General features: G+C 41.1%; 1 protein-coding gene across 3 annotated transcripts in view; it reads right to left on the reverse strand.

The window, feature by feature from the left end:
* The window catches only part of LOC138957937 (serine-rich adhesin for platelets-like), a 55613-nt gene extending 41306 nt beyond the window's left edge, over nucleotides 1–14307 (reverse strand). The window contains exons 1-2 of one of the 3 annotated variants that reach the window (XM_070328961.1): nucleotides 14173–14221; nucleotides 11252–11392 (exon numbers count right to left, since the gene is read on the reverse strand). The gene's annotated coding sequence lies outside the window, so the exon portion shown is untranslated. Of the gene's footprint in view, nucleotides 1–11251; nucleotides 13749–14172 lie in introns of those variants that run through there. The other 2 variants (XM_070328974.1, XM_070328967.1) reach the window with 2 other exon arrangements.

Here is a 14307-nt window from a genome sequence, read left to right on the forward strand (position 1 = left end):
CGGACAAGGAATAAGATGAAATTGCTTTTAAATTGATTTCGGAAATTTAATTTTAATCATAATTTTTATATTTCTAATTTTCATAGCTTGTTTTTAATCTGAATATAACATACTAAAATGAATACCCGCTTCACCGGGTACCCGGCTTCGCCGGAAAGAAGTAGAGCCGAATTATACTCGGCTTCGCCGGGAAGAAGTAAAGCCGAATACCCGGCGAAGGGATGAAAGCGTTGTGGACAGTGACCTAAAAATAGTAACGGGAATATGGATTGACGCCACACGAAGGAAGGGAGATAAACGCAAAACACTGGAGAAGATAAGGAAGAGTTACTGGGAATGGATCTGGGAAGATGAACAGAAAAACCAAAATCGGTTCAGCGCTGCGCGCTGAGAGCACGTGTTGAAAATTCTCATCGACCAGGTTGTGTCCGGGGTCTGCCTGAATATGCCCACCAAATTTGAAGCAGATCCATCAAGAACTTTGGCCGTGCATCGCGAATACACACACACACACACACACAGACAGAAGTCGTATATATATATATAGATTTATATGTTTTTGGTATAAGACAATGATGAAGAATACGATAAACGTAATTTTGGATCGTTTTATAAAAATATAATTTTAATTTTTTGTTTGTTTGTTTGTTTATTTGTTGCTTAACGTCCAGCCGACTACGCAGAGCCATATCAGGACGAGGAAGGGGGGGATGAAGGGGGCCACTTGTCAAGCGATTCCTGTTTACAAATGCACTAACCCAATAATTTTAATTACAATTTTCAGATTTTTAATGACCAAAGTCATTAATTAATTTTTAAGCCTCCAAGCTGAAATGCAATACCAAAGTCCGGCCTTCGTCGAAGATTGCTTGGCCAAAATTTCAATCAATTTGATTGAAAAATGAGGGTGTGACAGTGCCGCCTCAACTTTTACAAAATGCTGGATATGACGTCATCCAAGACATTTATCGAAAAAAAGAAACAAACGTCTGGGGATATCATACCCAGGAACTCTCATAAAAAATTTCATAAGGATCGGTCGAGTAGTTTACTCTGAATCGCTCTGCACACACACCACGACCCTCGTCTCGATTCCCCCCTCTATGTTAAAATATTTAGTCAAAACTTGACTAAATGTAACAAAAAGAGCAGCTCATATCATGAACCTTCAGCATCGGTAATATGAATAAGAAACATATTGTCAGCTGCTCTAAGTCCATTCATGCTCAAGGATTAAAATGATAACGTTCTTCTTACTGACCCGAACTCCACCCCATTGTGACCTTAAAATTTGACTAAGACAAACTAGATTTGGGTCATCAAACCATGAGAGTGAGAAGTTTTAAAGATCTCTCTTTAAAAAGGTTTAAGAGAATGTCAATTTTCCCTTTTCTTGCCAAAATTGAGGAGGGTCCACCAAACTTGGGTCATGCGGCTGCCTGAAGGTTATTTAACTAAAGTGTGTACAGTTTCAAAAATCTGGCTTTAACATTTTTCAGAAAACAATATTTATTTCATTCTTTGACAAAAACTTTACCCAAGTGACCCTGTAATTTGACCATTCAACCAGAATTGGGTCACGTTTGGAGTTCATCAAAATATGGGAGCATGTGAAGTTTCAAGTTTTAAATTTTTTTGTGCAAAAATGACAATTTTCCTTGACACCTTTGTGACATTGATATGTGTCTAAGATGAACCTTGCTTGTGTCATGTTAGGTATAGGAATCAAAACCTAAAAGTGTGTAAATTTGTAAGCTGTAGCTTCAAAAACATTCACAAAATTGATTTTCCTTTCTTTCTTTAGCCTGAACGAGACTCTTTAACCTTGAACTTTACAAGGGTCAACTAGCCTTTACAGCATGATGTCATCAAATCTTAAATGTGGACATTTTTAAAGCTCTTACTTCCAAAACGTTTTAGACTTTTTTTCTTCTTTTCTTTTTTTTTTGGGGGGGGGGGGGGGGGGGTACCCGAACATGACCCTACTATGACCTGCAAAGTGTTAAAGCTCTAGCTTCAATAACATCCAAGAAAACTTCAGCATTAATTTTTGTTTGTTTTAAGATTGCTCACAGGTGAGCCAAGAAAGTAGGAACACCGACCTGAGAGGACAAAATCAGGTAACAACAGCTCACTTTGCCTTTACAAGGTCAAGGTGTTGAAGGTAAGTTAAATGTACCAATGAACAAGATGTTCGACAGGTATCATATATTTCGTTGGAAAATAATAGCCAATAGATAGACACGTTTCAATACGTACGTGGAACAAATTCATCAACCAAGTCAATGACCACCATATCAAAAGACTTCTCCGACATGGAAACAGCCGTGTCGCACGCGGATGCCTACGTGTTTACGGTGTGTGTGACAGTGTTTATGAGAGAGAGAGAGAGAGAGAGAGAGAGAGAGAGAGAGAGAGAGAGAGAGAGAGAGAGAGAGAGAATGAGAGGGGGAGATACATAGATAGAGAGAGAGAGAGAGAGAGAGAGAGAGAGAGAGAGAGAGAGAGAGAGAGAGTGAGAAGGATCGTTTTACAAATGCAGCTGACAGGAGCACCCCGCCTCTCACTTGAATAAGCGGAGAATAATGTCCACAGGCAAACCTAGATCTATAACGGACATGGCTTGTGGAATCCAGGTTTCCCAATTGCTTCGTTTCCGGCCGATTTATGTGGAGCACGTGATGCGCACAAAAAAATATTGGCGGTCTAGAAGTGTCGTCTGCGCAATGATCGCGGCGGCGCCCGCGGCTTTCTTGACCGCCAAGGACGACCGCGCATGTTGTGATACGTCATTCGTTAGACCTCAATACGATAGTCAGTAAAGGGAGCACCCCAAAATCGGATACAGGAAAGTCAAGTTAGTTTATAGTGCCAAATTTAATGTCAGTTTATGCAGAGCCATTGAAAAACACAATCAGTTTCTTGCAAATGAAAAGTGGCAAATTCGTGTGCACATGCTATTGTTTGTACTTGGAAAATAATCTAAATCGAAAATGCATAGATTGAAAAAAAAGTTTTTTGATTGTTTTATAAAAATAATTATTTTAATTACAATTTTCAGATTTTTAATAACCAAACTCATCAATGAGTTTCTCAGCCTCCAAGCTAAAATGCAATACCAAAGTCCGGCCTTCGTCGAAGATTGCTTGGCCAAAATTTCAATCAATTTGATTGAAAAATGAGGGTGTGACAGTTTGCTTAACGCCCAGCCGACTACGAAGGGCCATATCAGGGCGGTGCTGCTCAGTTTGACCGTCACTGATAGTAACGTGCGCCACACACAAGACAGAAGTCGCAGCACAGGCTTCACTACTGTCTCACCCAGTCACATTATTCTGACACCGGACCAACCAGTCCTAACACTAACCCCATAATGCCAGACGCCAGGCGGAGCAGCCACTAGATTGCCAATTTTAAAATCTTAGGTATGACCCGGCCGGGGTTCGAACTGACCCGCCACGACCTCCCGATCACGGGGCGGACGCCTTACCACTAGGCCAACCGTGCCGGTGGTGTGACACTGACTGTGCCGCCTCAACTTTTACAAAATGCCGGATATGACGTCATCAGACATTTATCGAAAAAATGAAGAAAACGTCTGGGGATATCATTACCAGGAACTCTCATGTAAAGTTTCATGACGATCGGTCCAGTAGTTTACTCTGAATCGCTCTACACACACTCACACACAGACACCACGACCCTCGTCTCGATTCCCCATCTATGTTAAAACATTTATTCAACATAAAACGTATTGGTTGTACACATTTGGGATAAACTGACACTGCAACACCAATTTCTCCAAACAATTCCACATGGGTCGAACACGACCCCCACCATCAGTGTTTTAGCGTTTTGCTTTTCAAATCTAAGTACGGTGTTCGGGGAGGACTTTAAAGTTCAGACAGTGTATACTCTCCAATGGACAGGCTTTTGTTTACGCGTTTGCTGTGCGTTTTAGCTCTGTAAAGGCTGTCCTTAATTGAGCCCGAAGTCGACTTCGCGAAGTCTTTTTACCGAAAACTCTGTGATAAAGCTTCGTGCGGCAAGCTTCGCGAAGTAGCCTATAGATGGTACTTCGCGTAGTCAACTTCGCCCAGTTAACCTTCACAGGATCACGCGTTGGACTACACAGTCCGGATTATGTGGGTCGTGTACGACCCATACTTTCCAAAGAAGGATTCAACGTAAAAAGTATGGGTCGTACACGACCCACGCCATCCGAATAGGGATAGACGTTTTGCCGCCTCTTTGCAGAGTATGGGTCGTACACGACCCACGCCATCCGACTACGGATAAACAACGTAAAATTCCTTACGTAATTCCATATGGGTCGTCCACGACCCACATCATCCGGACTGTGTAGTTCAAATTACGTCATCGTTTATTTACAAAAATAATCCTTCAAAGGCGGTTCGGCAATGGGATGGTCGTAAGGTGATTAGAGATTACATGAAGTCTCAATAAAAAACTCCAAACAGTTTCAGAGATAAAGACGATTTTGAGGCTATGGGTCGTCTACGACCCACGAAGCACGGTGAAGGTTGAAGGACAGGCCTAAAGTACGGAACATGCATGCGTTTCATAGATTACAGTTTTGACTGACAGACTTCCTGAATCCCGGTATTTTGGCTGCTTCGAGGAATGCGAAGCCATTAGAAACGAATAAAATACCACTCGCCGATTTAAATTTATTACTCACGAGTCAGTCTTGTCGGACAACCGAGCAGCAGGTTTTGTCGTCCGCAACGTTATGTTGAGATGGACGCTTTCTTTCTTTCTTTCTTTATTTGGTGTTTAACGTCGTTTTCAACCACGAAGGGTTATATCGCGACGGGGAAAGGGGGAGATGGGATAGGTCCACTTGTCAATTGTTTCTTGTTCACAAAAGCACTAATCAAAAATTTGCTCCAGGGGCTTGCTACGTAGTACAATGTATTACCTTACTGTGAGAATGCAAGTTTCCAGTACAAAGGACTTAACATTTCTTACATACTGCTTGACTAAAATCTTTACAAACATTGACTATATTCTATACAAGAAACACTTAACAAGGGTAAAAGAATAAACAGAATCCGTTAGTCGCCTCTTACGACATGCTGGGGAGCATCGGGTAAATTCTTCCCCCTCACCCGCGGGAGGCCGAGACGGACGCTTTCACAAGCGCTTCACTATGGGCGACTGCAGCTCTCTGCTTTGTCACACAGCACACAAAATTGCGTGAAAACATGCATCGCTGTACAGCTACGAAGCATTCAGTTTTAGAGCAAATCATAATAGGGGCATCTAAATCAGTTACAGCACAGCCAATGTCCCTTGAACTTTTTAAGATCAAATTCGTCAACAAAACTTTTCCAAAATAGCCCCTTCGGTGTATTATCCTTTAGGCCCACTCATTAACTCAGGCTACTGTCAGAGCCATTCTAATCAGTGCAGGGGCTCTTTAGTCCCCGACGAGTGTAGGCCGAGGCTAATGGCTGCGTTCTTCCAACTACTTACGTCGACATTAACCTTAGTCTTGGGGGACAACCGAGCGGCAGGTTTTGTCGTATGCAACATGATGTCGAGATGGGACGCTTTCACAAGCGCTTCACAATGGGCGACTGTAGCTCACTTTTTATATTTAGTCAAGTTTTGACTAAATATTTTAACATCGAGGGGGAATCGAAACGAGGGTCGTGGTGTATGTGCGTGTGTGTGTGTGTGTGTGTGTGTGTGTGTGTAGAGCGATTCAGACTAAACTACTGGACCGATCTTTATGAAATTTGACATGAGAGTTCCTGGGTATGAAATCCCCAGACGTTTTTTTCATTTTTTTGATAAATGTCTTTGATGACGTCATATCCGGCTTTTCGTGAAAGTTGAGGCGGCACTGTCACGCCCTCATTTTTCAACCAAATTGGTTGAAATTTTGGTCAAGTAATCTTCGACGAAGCCCGGACTTCGGTATTGCATTTCAGCTTGGTGGCTTAAAAATTAATTAATGACTTTGGTCATTAAAAATCTGAAAATTGTAAAAAAAATAAAAATTTATAAAACGATCCAAATTTACGTTTATCTTATTCTCCATCATTTGCTGATTCCAAAAACATATAAATATGTTATATTCGGATTAAAAACAAGCTCTGAAAATTAAATATATAAAAATTATTATCAAATTTTTTTTTCGAAATCAATTTAAAAACACTTTCATCGTATTCCTTGTCGGTTCCTGATTGCAAAAACATATAGATATGATATGTTTGGATTAAAAACACGCTCAGAAAGTTAAAACGAAGAGAGGTACAGAAAAGCGTGCTATCCTTCTCAGCGCAACGAATACCCCGCTCTTCTTGTCAATTCCACGGGCACTGCCTTTGTTTGTGTGTTTGCTTAACGCCCAGCCGACCACGAAGGGCCATATCAGGGCGGTGCTGCTTTGACATTTAACGTGCGCCACACACAAGACAGAAGTCGCAGCACAGGCTTCATGTCTCACCCAGTCATTATTCTGACACCGGACCCGGCAACCAGTCCTAGCACTGGCTAACCCCATAATGCAAGACGCCAGGCGGAGCAGCCACTAGATTGCCAATTTTAAAGTCTTAGGTATGACCCGGCCGGGGTTCGAACCCACGACCTCCCGATCACGGGGCGGACGCTTTACCACTTCAACTTGGCCAACCGTGCCGGTACTGTAGCTCACTGCTTTGTCACACGGCACACAACATTGCATAGGTGAAAACCTGCATCAAGTTTGTTATGATCACACAATATCTTTTCTCTTGTGTCATTGCCGCAGCCGTTGACCTCGACCGTGACATGGCAAAGTTATCATGTAAAGTGAACAGTCGTGTTATTTTATCAATGACTAATCCTAGCAACCAAGATTCCTGGTATCATGTGGGGAGTGTTACTGGATCAGTCCAAAAGAGTTTCACGTGCTGAAGACAGAACCCGGCACGTGACCCACGACCACGTGCGAGTCCAGTGCAGTTCATTTCCTCGATGTTCGTGACCGTTCTGGATCTGGATTCGATAGGTTGCGGCCGGGGGCTAAGTTTACACCTTATATCCATATTTACCTTCATCGGATCACCTTTTGGACTTAACAGTCCGCCGGGATGATCTGATGGCGCATGGCATTTCAACTTCGCCTGGCTTGTAAAGGTAAGGTGTGTTTGCACGGTGAGCGCGTTCAAGTTTCTCACGAGCGAACTTTGGCCTCGTTTGAGCGATTTCAATGTGCAAGTCATTTTGCTGCAGTTGTCCAATTGACTTGCGCTCTACCAAGTTCAAGTTATTGATGATGATGTTGAAGCTTCGTGTCCTCAGTAAAGGCCTTTGGTTGATGCCTATTAAGGACTAGATACCTGAAATACGATATAAATCGAGCGGACAGACACTACTCAATACCAAGACTCACAGATTAGTCAGGTGACAAAGAAATTGAAACAAAATTATGTACATCAGCTTTTGCGCTTGGCTTCTTCAGTCCTAAGAATGTGAAAGAGTATTACAATCGGACCCACTTATAACGCTCGTTTCTGGAAAATACTTTCGGTAGGCTGAACTCGCTTGAAGGAAACTGACTGAAGACAGCCTCTTTGTAAGAAAGTTGGGTTCTGAAAACTGACTTACTGCCCGTTATGCCGATTGGAAAGTAGGGCAACACTTTGAAAACTGAACACTTTCTTATATCCGATCCAAGATCTTCTATGGGACAACAAATCGACTTTCTTATAGGCGAGCTTTCTTTTAAGCGAGTTTTTCTTTCTATATTTCCGAGCTTTTATCAGTCATTACTGCCTTGGGTGGGGACAATTTATTTTACTTTCTTATTATTCAGCTTTCCGAGTTATATAAGCGGGTCCGTCTGTACGACAGCAAAAATCATCATAGTTTAGCACACAGACTCAGATCTGATCATACAAAGGCAGACATCCTTGGAAAATGCACAAGAACTTAATGTAATTTGCGAGTCAATTATATCAAAAGAAAATCATCACGTGCCAGTGATTACGAGTTCACTACCCTGACGTTTGAATATTGTCCACAAAACACTCCACTTCGGATGATACACACAGAGAAAGTCACATAATCCCATTTCGTTTGACACAAAAGAGGGAATACAGAGGCGCGAGTGCCATTGTTCCGTTTTTGAACTACACTCGCACCTCTGTACTGTACAATATGAACAGAATTTAAAACGTTTTTATATGACAAGTAAATGTTTGGACAGCTCAATACCCACAACCAAGTTAACTCATTTTACAATTTTGCAAGATTAATCTGTACACAGTATTATTTTCCTAAAATGTACTGCACAGAACTCCAATGACCATCTTCATTCAAATAAAAATAGATCTAACTCGTGGTTCAACTTAGGAAATCAAACAAAAGTTAATCAAAATTGCATTTACAATCAATCCAAAAACAAAGAGACTGCCAACGTTCCAAAATTCAGAATAAAAAAACAAGAAAGGTAGGAGATATTTCGACCCAACGGTCTTTTAAGTGAACAGACAAACAAATATTCACACAAAACTTATCTTGATAGTTCTATCAGTTTACGTCCACTCGTCAGGAAGCCGAGCGAATGAATTGTTTGTCTGTTCACTTAGACCGTTGGGTCGAAATATCTGTGAATGTATTGTTTTGTCAATAACAAACGTTCCAACAACCTACCTTTCTTGTCTTTTGATTCTGCATTTACAATAGTTTTCACTTTCCACATAGTCATGCAGTGAAAGTAAACGTCACTGAAATAATACAATAAAAACGTACGAGCTACGTGGAAATATACAAGCATTACATGCACAAAATTATGAAGACAGTCCGTCAGCTAGCCTTTTTTCTCAGACAACAGGTGCTCAACTTTGAAACCTAAAAAATTGTAATGTATTCCAGGCAATTAATAAATTCAACAAGATCATAGGAATTACAAAGTAAATGTACAACACAAACGCATAGATTTAAACAAATTCAAAATAAAAAGTACAAAGCGCACATACTGCATTTTGGTATCAAATAACTGACGATTCTTGTGGTAGTCTGCTACTTTTTCCTGAAAATCTAGTTAAGGCTCTTGCATCTGAATGAATTTGACGGTGTTATGAAGCTTTGGGTCATGTAGAACCCATACTCTGCAGAGGAGGAAAGAGGACGTTCCTTCTCGTATGGAATGTGTGGGTGATGGAGGACCCACAGTTAAGCCTCTTGCAGAAGTATGGGTCACACACGACCCGTATCATCCAGACGGTACAGTCAAAAACATAATGCCGTGAAGGGACGGAAGAACACTGTTATACAGTGTTGTGTCATCATGGCCTTTGAGAGTGAGTATCATCAGTGTCAACCACCGAGTCGCAGGTGTAGGCATGTCCTTGGAAAGCAGTTAGCTCCTTTCAGGCATTGCCGCGTGTAATCCTCCCGAACCCGGCTGTAGCATCAGCAAACCAACCATAACGTGGTTGCTGGTCGTCCCTATGGCCGTGCAGTCAGTGTTCCGGGAGGTTCACAACCGTTCCAGGCGTGGATTTTCAATGATCCATATCGGACCGTTACCAGCATCACGTACACAAACAAGGGAAGTAACTCAATGAGAGGCCCAACAGTAACAGTGCTGAATCTTTTCCTATTTCAGTAACGACATTCAACTTTGAGCTTTCAAACCTCCTGCTTTTACGAAGTGAAGGCTGACCTGCTCGGTAGCATTATTTGTATCGTGTGTATAAACTAGGATTGTAATTCAATCAAGTTGGCGTTTCAATGAAACAGATTCTGTAATTGGTCAGAATGCCCTAACTAATTCAAAATTACCGGTCATCTTCTCTCGATGAACACAAGTTACAAAAGCCAATGATCACTGCTGGCGAGGCGCATTGATACACGCTTAAAATAGACTTGGTTAGCCTTGAGGGTCATTTTAAAAGCAAGAAATATTTATAGAACGCCAACAAAATACCGAGACCATAAGTTGTGCGAAGTGATGACGTTGATTGTTTGACGTAAGCTGACGCATGAATTCTTCCGGCTACGGTCAGCCAATTCTAAGCATTGGGATGAAAAGAAAATTGTTGCGAGTTTGCTTTCTAGAGACCAGTCAAAAAAAGAAGGGAAAATGTATGTGAACGAAATAAAGTAAAAGCAGAGTGATAAGATAGGAATACGGAAACACATTTCTTGGAACTTGACCCGGCCTTGCAGGTAAGTGAACTGAAAACAGCATGTGAACAGAACAGCACAAAATCGGTCTGTTTGCAAGGTTGAATTAGGCTACAATAACATAGACAGGCTTCCATTTGAAACTTCTCAGTTGTCATCGTGGATTGACGCCCTCCCGGAAGGTATCGTTCACTGGACCACCACTATTATAGAAAGACTTGGTGGTCCAGTGAACGATGCCTTCCGCCTGTGGTCAGTGAAGCCATTCGCTCCGTCGGGCTTCAATGATACTTTGATTGGGCTCGCTCCGACGGGGTTCAATGATACTTCGATCGGGCGTCAATCTACGATAACAACCTCGAAGTTTGAAATTGAAGCATGTCAATGTATAAATGTCCAATGTTGATTGTACATTACTTATTGTGCGTTGTGTATCTACTCGGCTGCATGGTATTGTCGGTAAGTGGCTGATGTGTTGTTGTAAGTTTATTGTTACGTTATTTTGCTAGAATGTATATTATTTGATGTTAAATGGTATGTTTTTATTCATAGTTAATATGTTAAATGCGGAGAGCATAGATTACTGTGCTTTGCGCTATATAATATGTCATTATTATTATTATTAAGGTGTAACTTTGGAAGCGATCTGTGCCTTTTTTCTTAAGTATTTTTCTTTTGAATAATTAAGTAAAACTTCATGATTTCGATCTCACTCAGTGCATGCTGTTGAATAAACAATTCTCTACTTGGATCACACTCTGTTATGGGCATTCAATTTATCTAAACCCACAAAGTACGCAGAGAAAGTTTCCCTTTACACTCACAGCCCACGGAAAGGACTGGTGAATTAGCTTTGACGCACGCAAAGTAATGTGAAATATGATTGTATGCCAAGTTGCAACAGTACATGCATGATTATCTGCAGGCAGCTGCCTTGTGGACGTCTGGAGGAACAGATAAATTATACAAATATTTTTACTACGCAACCGCATTAGAAAATACAGGAAAAATTATCAGCTCAGAAGATTTGAGATTGTTTGGCATTTAGGACACAAATGATAAATGTACTGACAAGGTAGTGATTCTACAAAGAGAGAATACTCACCAGTGACCCAAACAAAATCCATGAAAGATCAGTCGCAAACTCAGCCTAGTATGCTTATCAGGTCATTTTTTTCTTTCTTCTTCCTCCAAATATCAAGGCGAACTTCACATCCACTCTTTGACGTTGGAACAGTGATCTAGCCTTGTGTAAACAAAAATATATAAAATAATAAATGTACACTTCCTTCCATTCAAACCAATTTGTCATCCTGTCACTTTCAAATACCTTTTAGTTATAATGTTAAAATAAGTAGAACTGCAATATGTAGTCTTACTTCCTGCATCTGTGTTTTGTGGTGTATTTTTTGTGGGTCTTATCTTTTCTACCAATGCAAAGGTTCACTGTAAGTTAGTTAACTGTTGCTTAATGGGTCCAGCGGACCATTTAGGCCAAATCAGGACCCCGTTCACTGTAAGGGTGGTAGGATTAACAAGTGGAATCATGTATTTTACCACATGTTCAACTCTCCATTGCTTTTTGCATTAGTAATATGCAATCACTAGTAGCCCTCTTATGGTTTGACTGGTTACACACCGGTTGCAATTACCCCGGGATAAATGAAGAATATATATATATATCTACCTTAACCAACTATCAGTGTGCGACAGTATCCCCATCATTTTCAGTATTTGAACTGTGGCATTTCAATAAAGCTGAAATGTGTGAACAGTGTATTGTATCATGAACTGTAATGCATAGTGCTCAGGCATATCAATTTGATCACAAACACATTCCCCACTGAAGACTTCATGCAATGACTGGCACACATTTTTATAGTGCACAGTTTGCGCCTTAAGAATTAAATACATTTGTTCATACCAAGTACTGTAGCCTTCAGCAGCACAAAGGTTGGCTTCCCCGTTTTGATCTCAGCTATCATTTCAGTTTGCATAAAAGTGATCCAATATATAGTTATCAAAATACTTTTTTTTAAAATACAGACAGCAGATAGGTATGTGTCTGAATTATACTGCTGAGCAAGGTGTAATCTGTCATCCTGTATGTATATATGTGCTTTTCTCTCAAATCACTATCTCCTAATTCTACTACTGTTAGTGTTACACATAAGGATAACATTGCTTTTATCAAAATCATCTGAATAATCAATGCAAATGCAAAACGTGTGATGTCTGTGAGCCCAGGGGGCTATCATCCCCTATATGAATCAATTATTGAAGTCAAATTAAACAACCGGTCCTGTCACTACCCATGATTTCACCTGGGATTCAGACTAACTCAACCACAGGATGAAATTTAACAATAGCATCAAAATAAAGTGTCAGGGATTGCAGGCTGACACAAAATAAGAACTACTTTGCACAGCCACATGGTGTATGTCAACTGAAAATGCAATGTTTACACACAATTTTACAATTTAAGCGCAACCTGTGTATTTATATTTTTATTGAAAACTTAAAAAGACTAGAATTTTAGCTACCTTGGTGATTCTTGCTATTATTCATTGTGAGCAACTAATCAGGTTTACAACTGAGCATGCTTTATTGGTGGTTTTACTGGTCTTGGAACATCTCGACAATAAGCCTTTTAACAGTGAAAAGAGAATTTTGCAGGTGATGTTATGCCTTAGTCGGTACCTGTTGGTACAGATACAGAACACTACAGTCCTCAGCTGCGCCACACGAGGCAAAACGCGTTCAACCGGACAGAATTAGGGCATTACTTGATTACATTAAAACCTGCCTGGACTGATCTAGACAAAGACAAGCACATTAACCTTCACCGGATCACGCTTTGGATTTCACAGTCCGGATGATGTGGGTCGTGTACGACCCATACTTTCTGAAGAAGGATAAAAATTTGAAAAAGCATGGCCCGATGGGTCGTACATGACCCACGCTATCCGAATAGGGATAACCTCTTTACCGCCCCTATGCAGAGTATGGGTCGTACACGACACACGCCATCCAAATAGGGATAAACACTGTAAAATGCCTTCTTCAATTCCATATGGGTCATCAACGACCCAGGCTGTGTAGTTCAAATGACGTCATTGTTTATGTGTTTGTTTACAAACATAATCCTTTAAAAATTAGTCAATAGGAAGGTTCCATGGTGATTGAGGATTACATGAAGTCTTAATCAAAATGTCCCAATAGTTTTAGAGATACACAGACACTTTTGTGAGGCTCTGGGTCATCCACGACCCAGGAAGCACGGTGAAGGTCAAGTTGTTCATCGCCGTAGTTTCAAGGAGATGTGCTGCGCAAATTTAACCTTAACCGGATAACGCTTTGGTATATCTATACACATTAATGTGGGTTGTGCAAGACCCACACATTAAACAGTATGGGTCGCACACAACCTACGCCATCTGAATAAGCATATAAACTGTACTGCCCCTTTGCAGAGTTCAAACAGGGATAAACTGCAAAACACCCTAATATTCTTCTTAAATTGCATATTATGCCCACGGCCTAGATCCTCCGGACTGTGTAGTTCACATTACTTCATTGTTTATTCGTTTGTTTACAAAGCTAATCCTTTGAAAAGTGGTCGATGGGAAGGTACGTGCTACTGCATTTGACTTTCAGACTTGCATGAAGTCTCAATCAAAAACTCCCAATGGTTTCACAGATACACTTTCGTGACACTTTCGTGAGGCTCTGGGTTGTCTACTAGTACGACCCAGGAAGCACGGTGAAGGTTTAGGCCTACTGATAAAAAGTATCCGTCAACAAGCAGATCTTGAAATGCCGCCCTATCTTTCAAACCGACTCGCCACACTCTGAGCAGATTAGAAATCTGGTTGGTACCGAAAAGGCCTATGTTGCCTGGTGCACTGCAGAAAGAGTAAGCGTGTCACGTGGACGCAACATGGGAGGCGATAAAACACGAACACCGCTTGCACACCGGTTTGACCTTGGCGAGATAATTTCACAGACAGCCGTCCCACAACTTACCGCATCTTGTGGCCCCACTGGAAATAATGACGAAAATGGCGGTTATTTCTATCTTATATACCAGCATGTCAGTGACCAATGGCAATCTAAGAATTGTACCACATGACATAGCACGGGTTGAGAACCCCAACAACC

Source organism: Littorina saxatilis, linkage group LG2, assembly GCF_037325665.1.
Source record: "Littorina saxatilis isolate snail1 linkage group LG2, US_GU_Lsax_2.0, whole genome shotgun sequence".
In the NCBI taxonomy this organism is placed as follows: Eukaryota; Metazoa; Mollusca; class Gastropoda; order Littorinimorpha; family Littorinidae; genus Littorina; species Littorina saxatilis.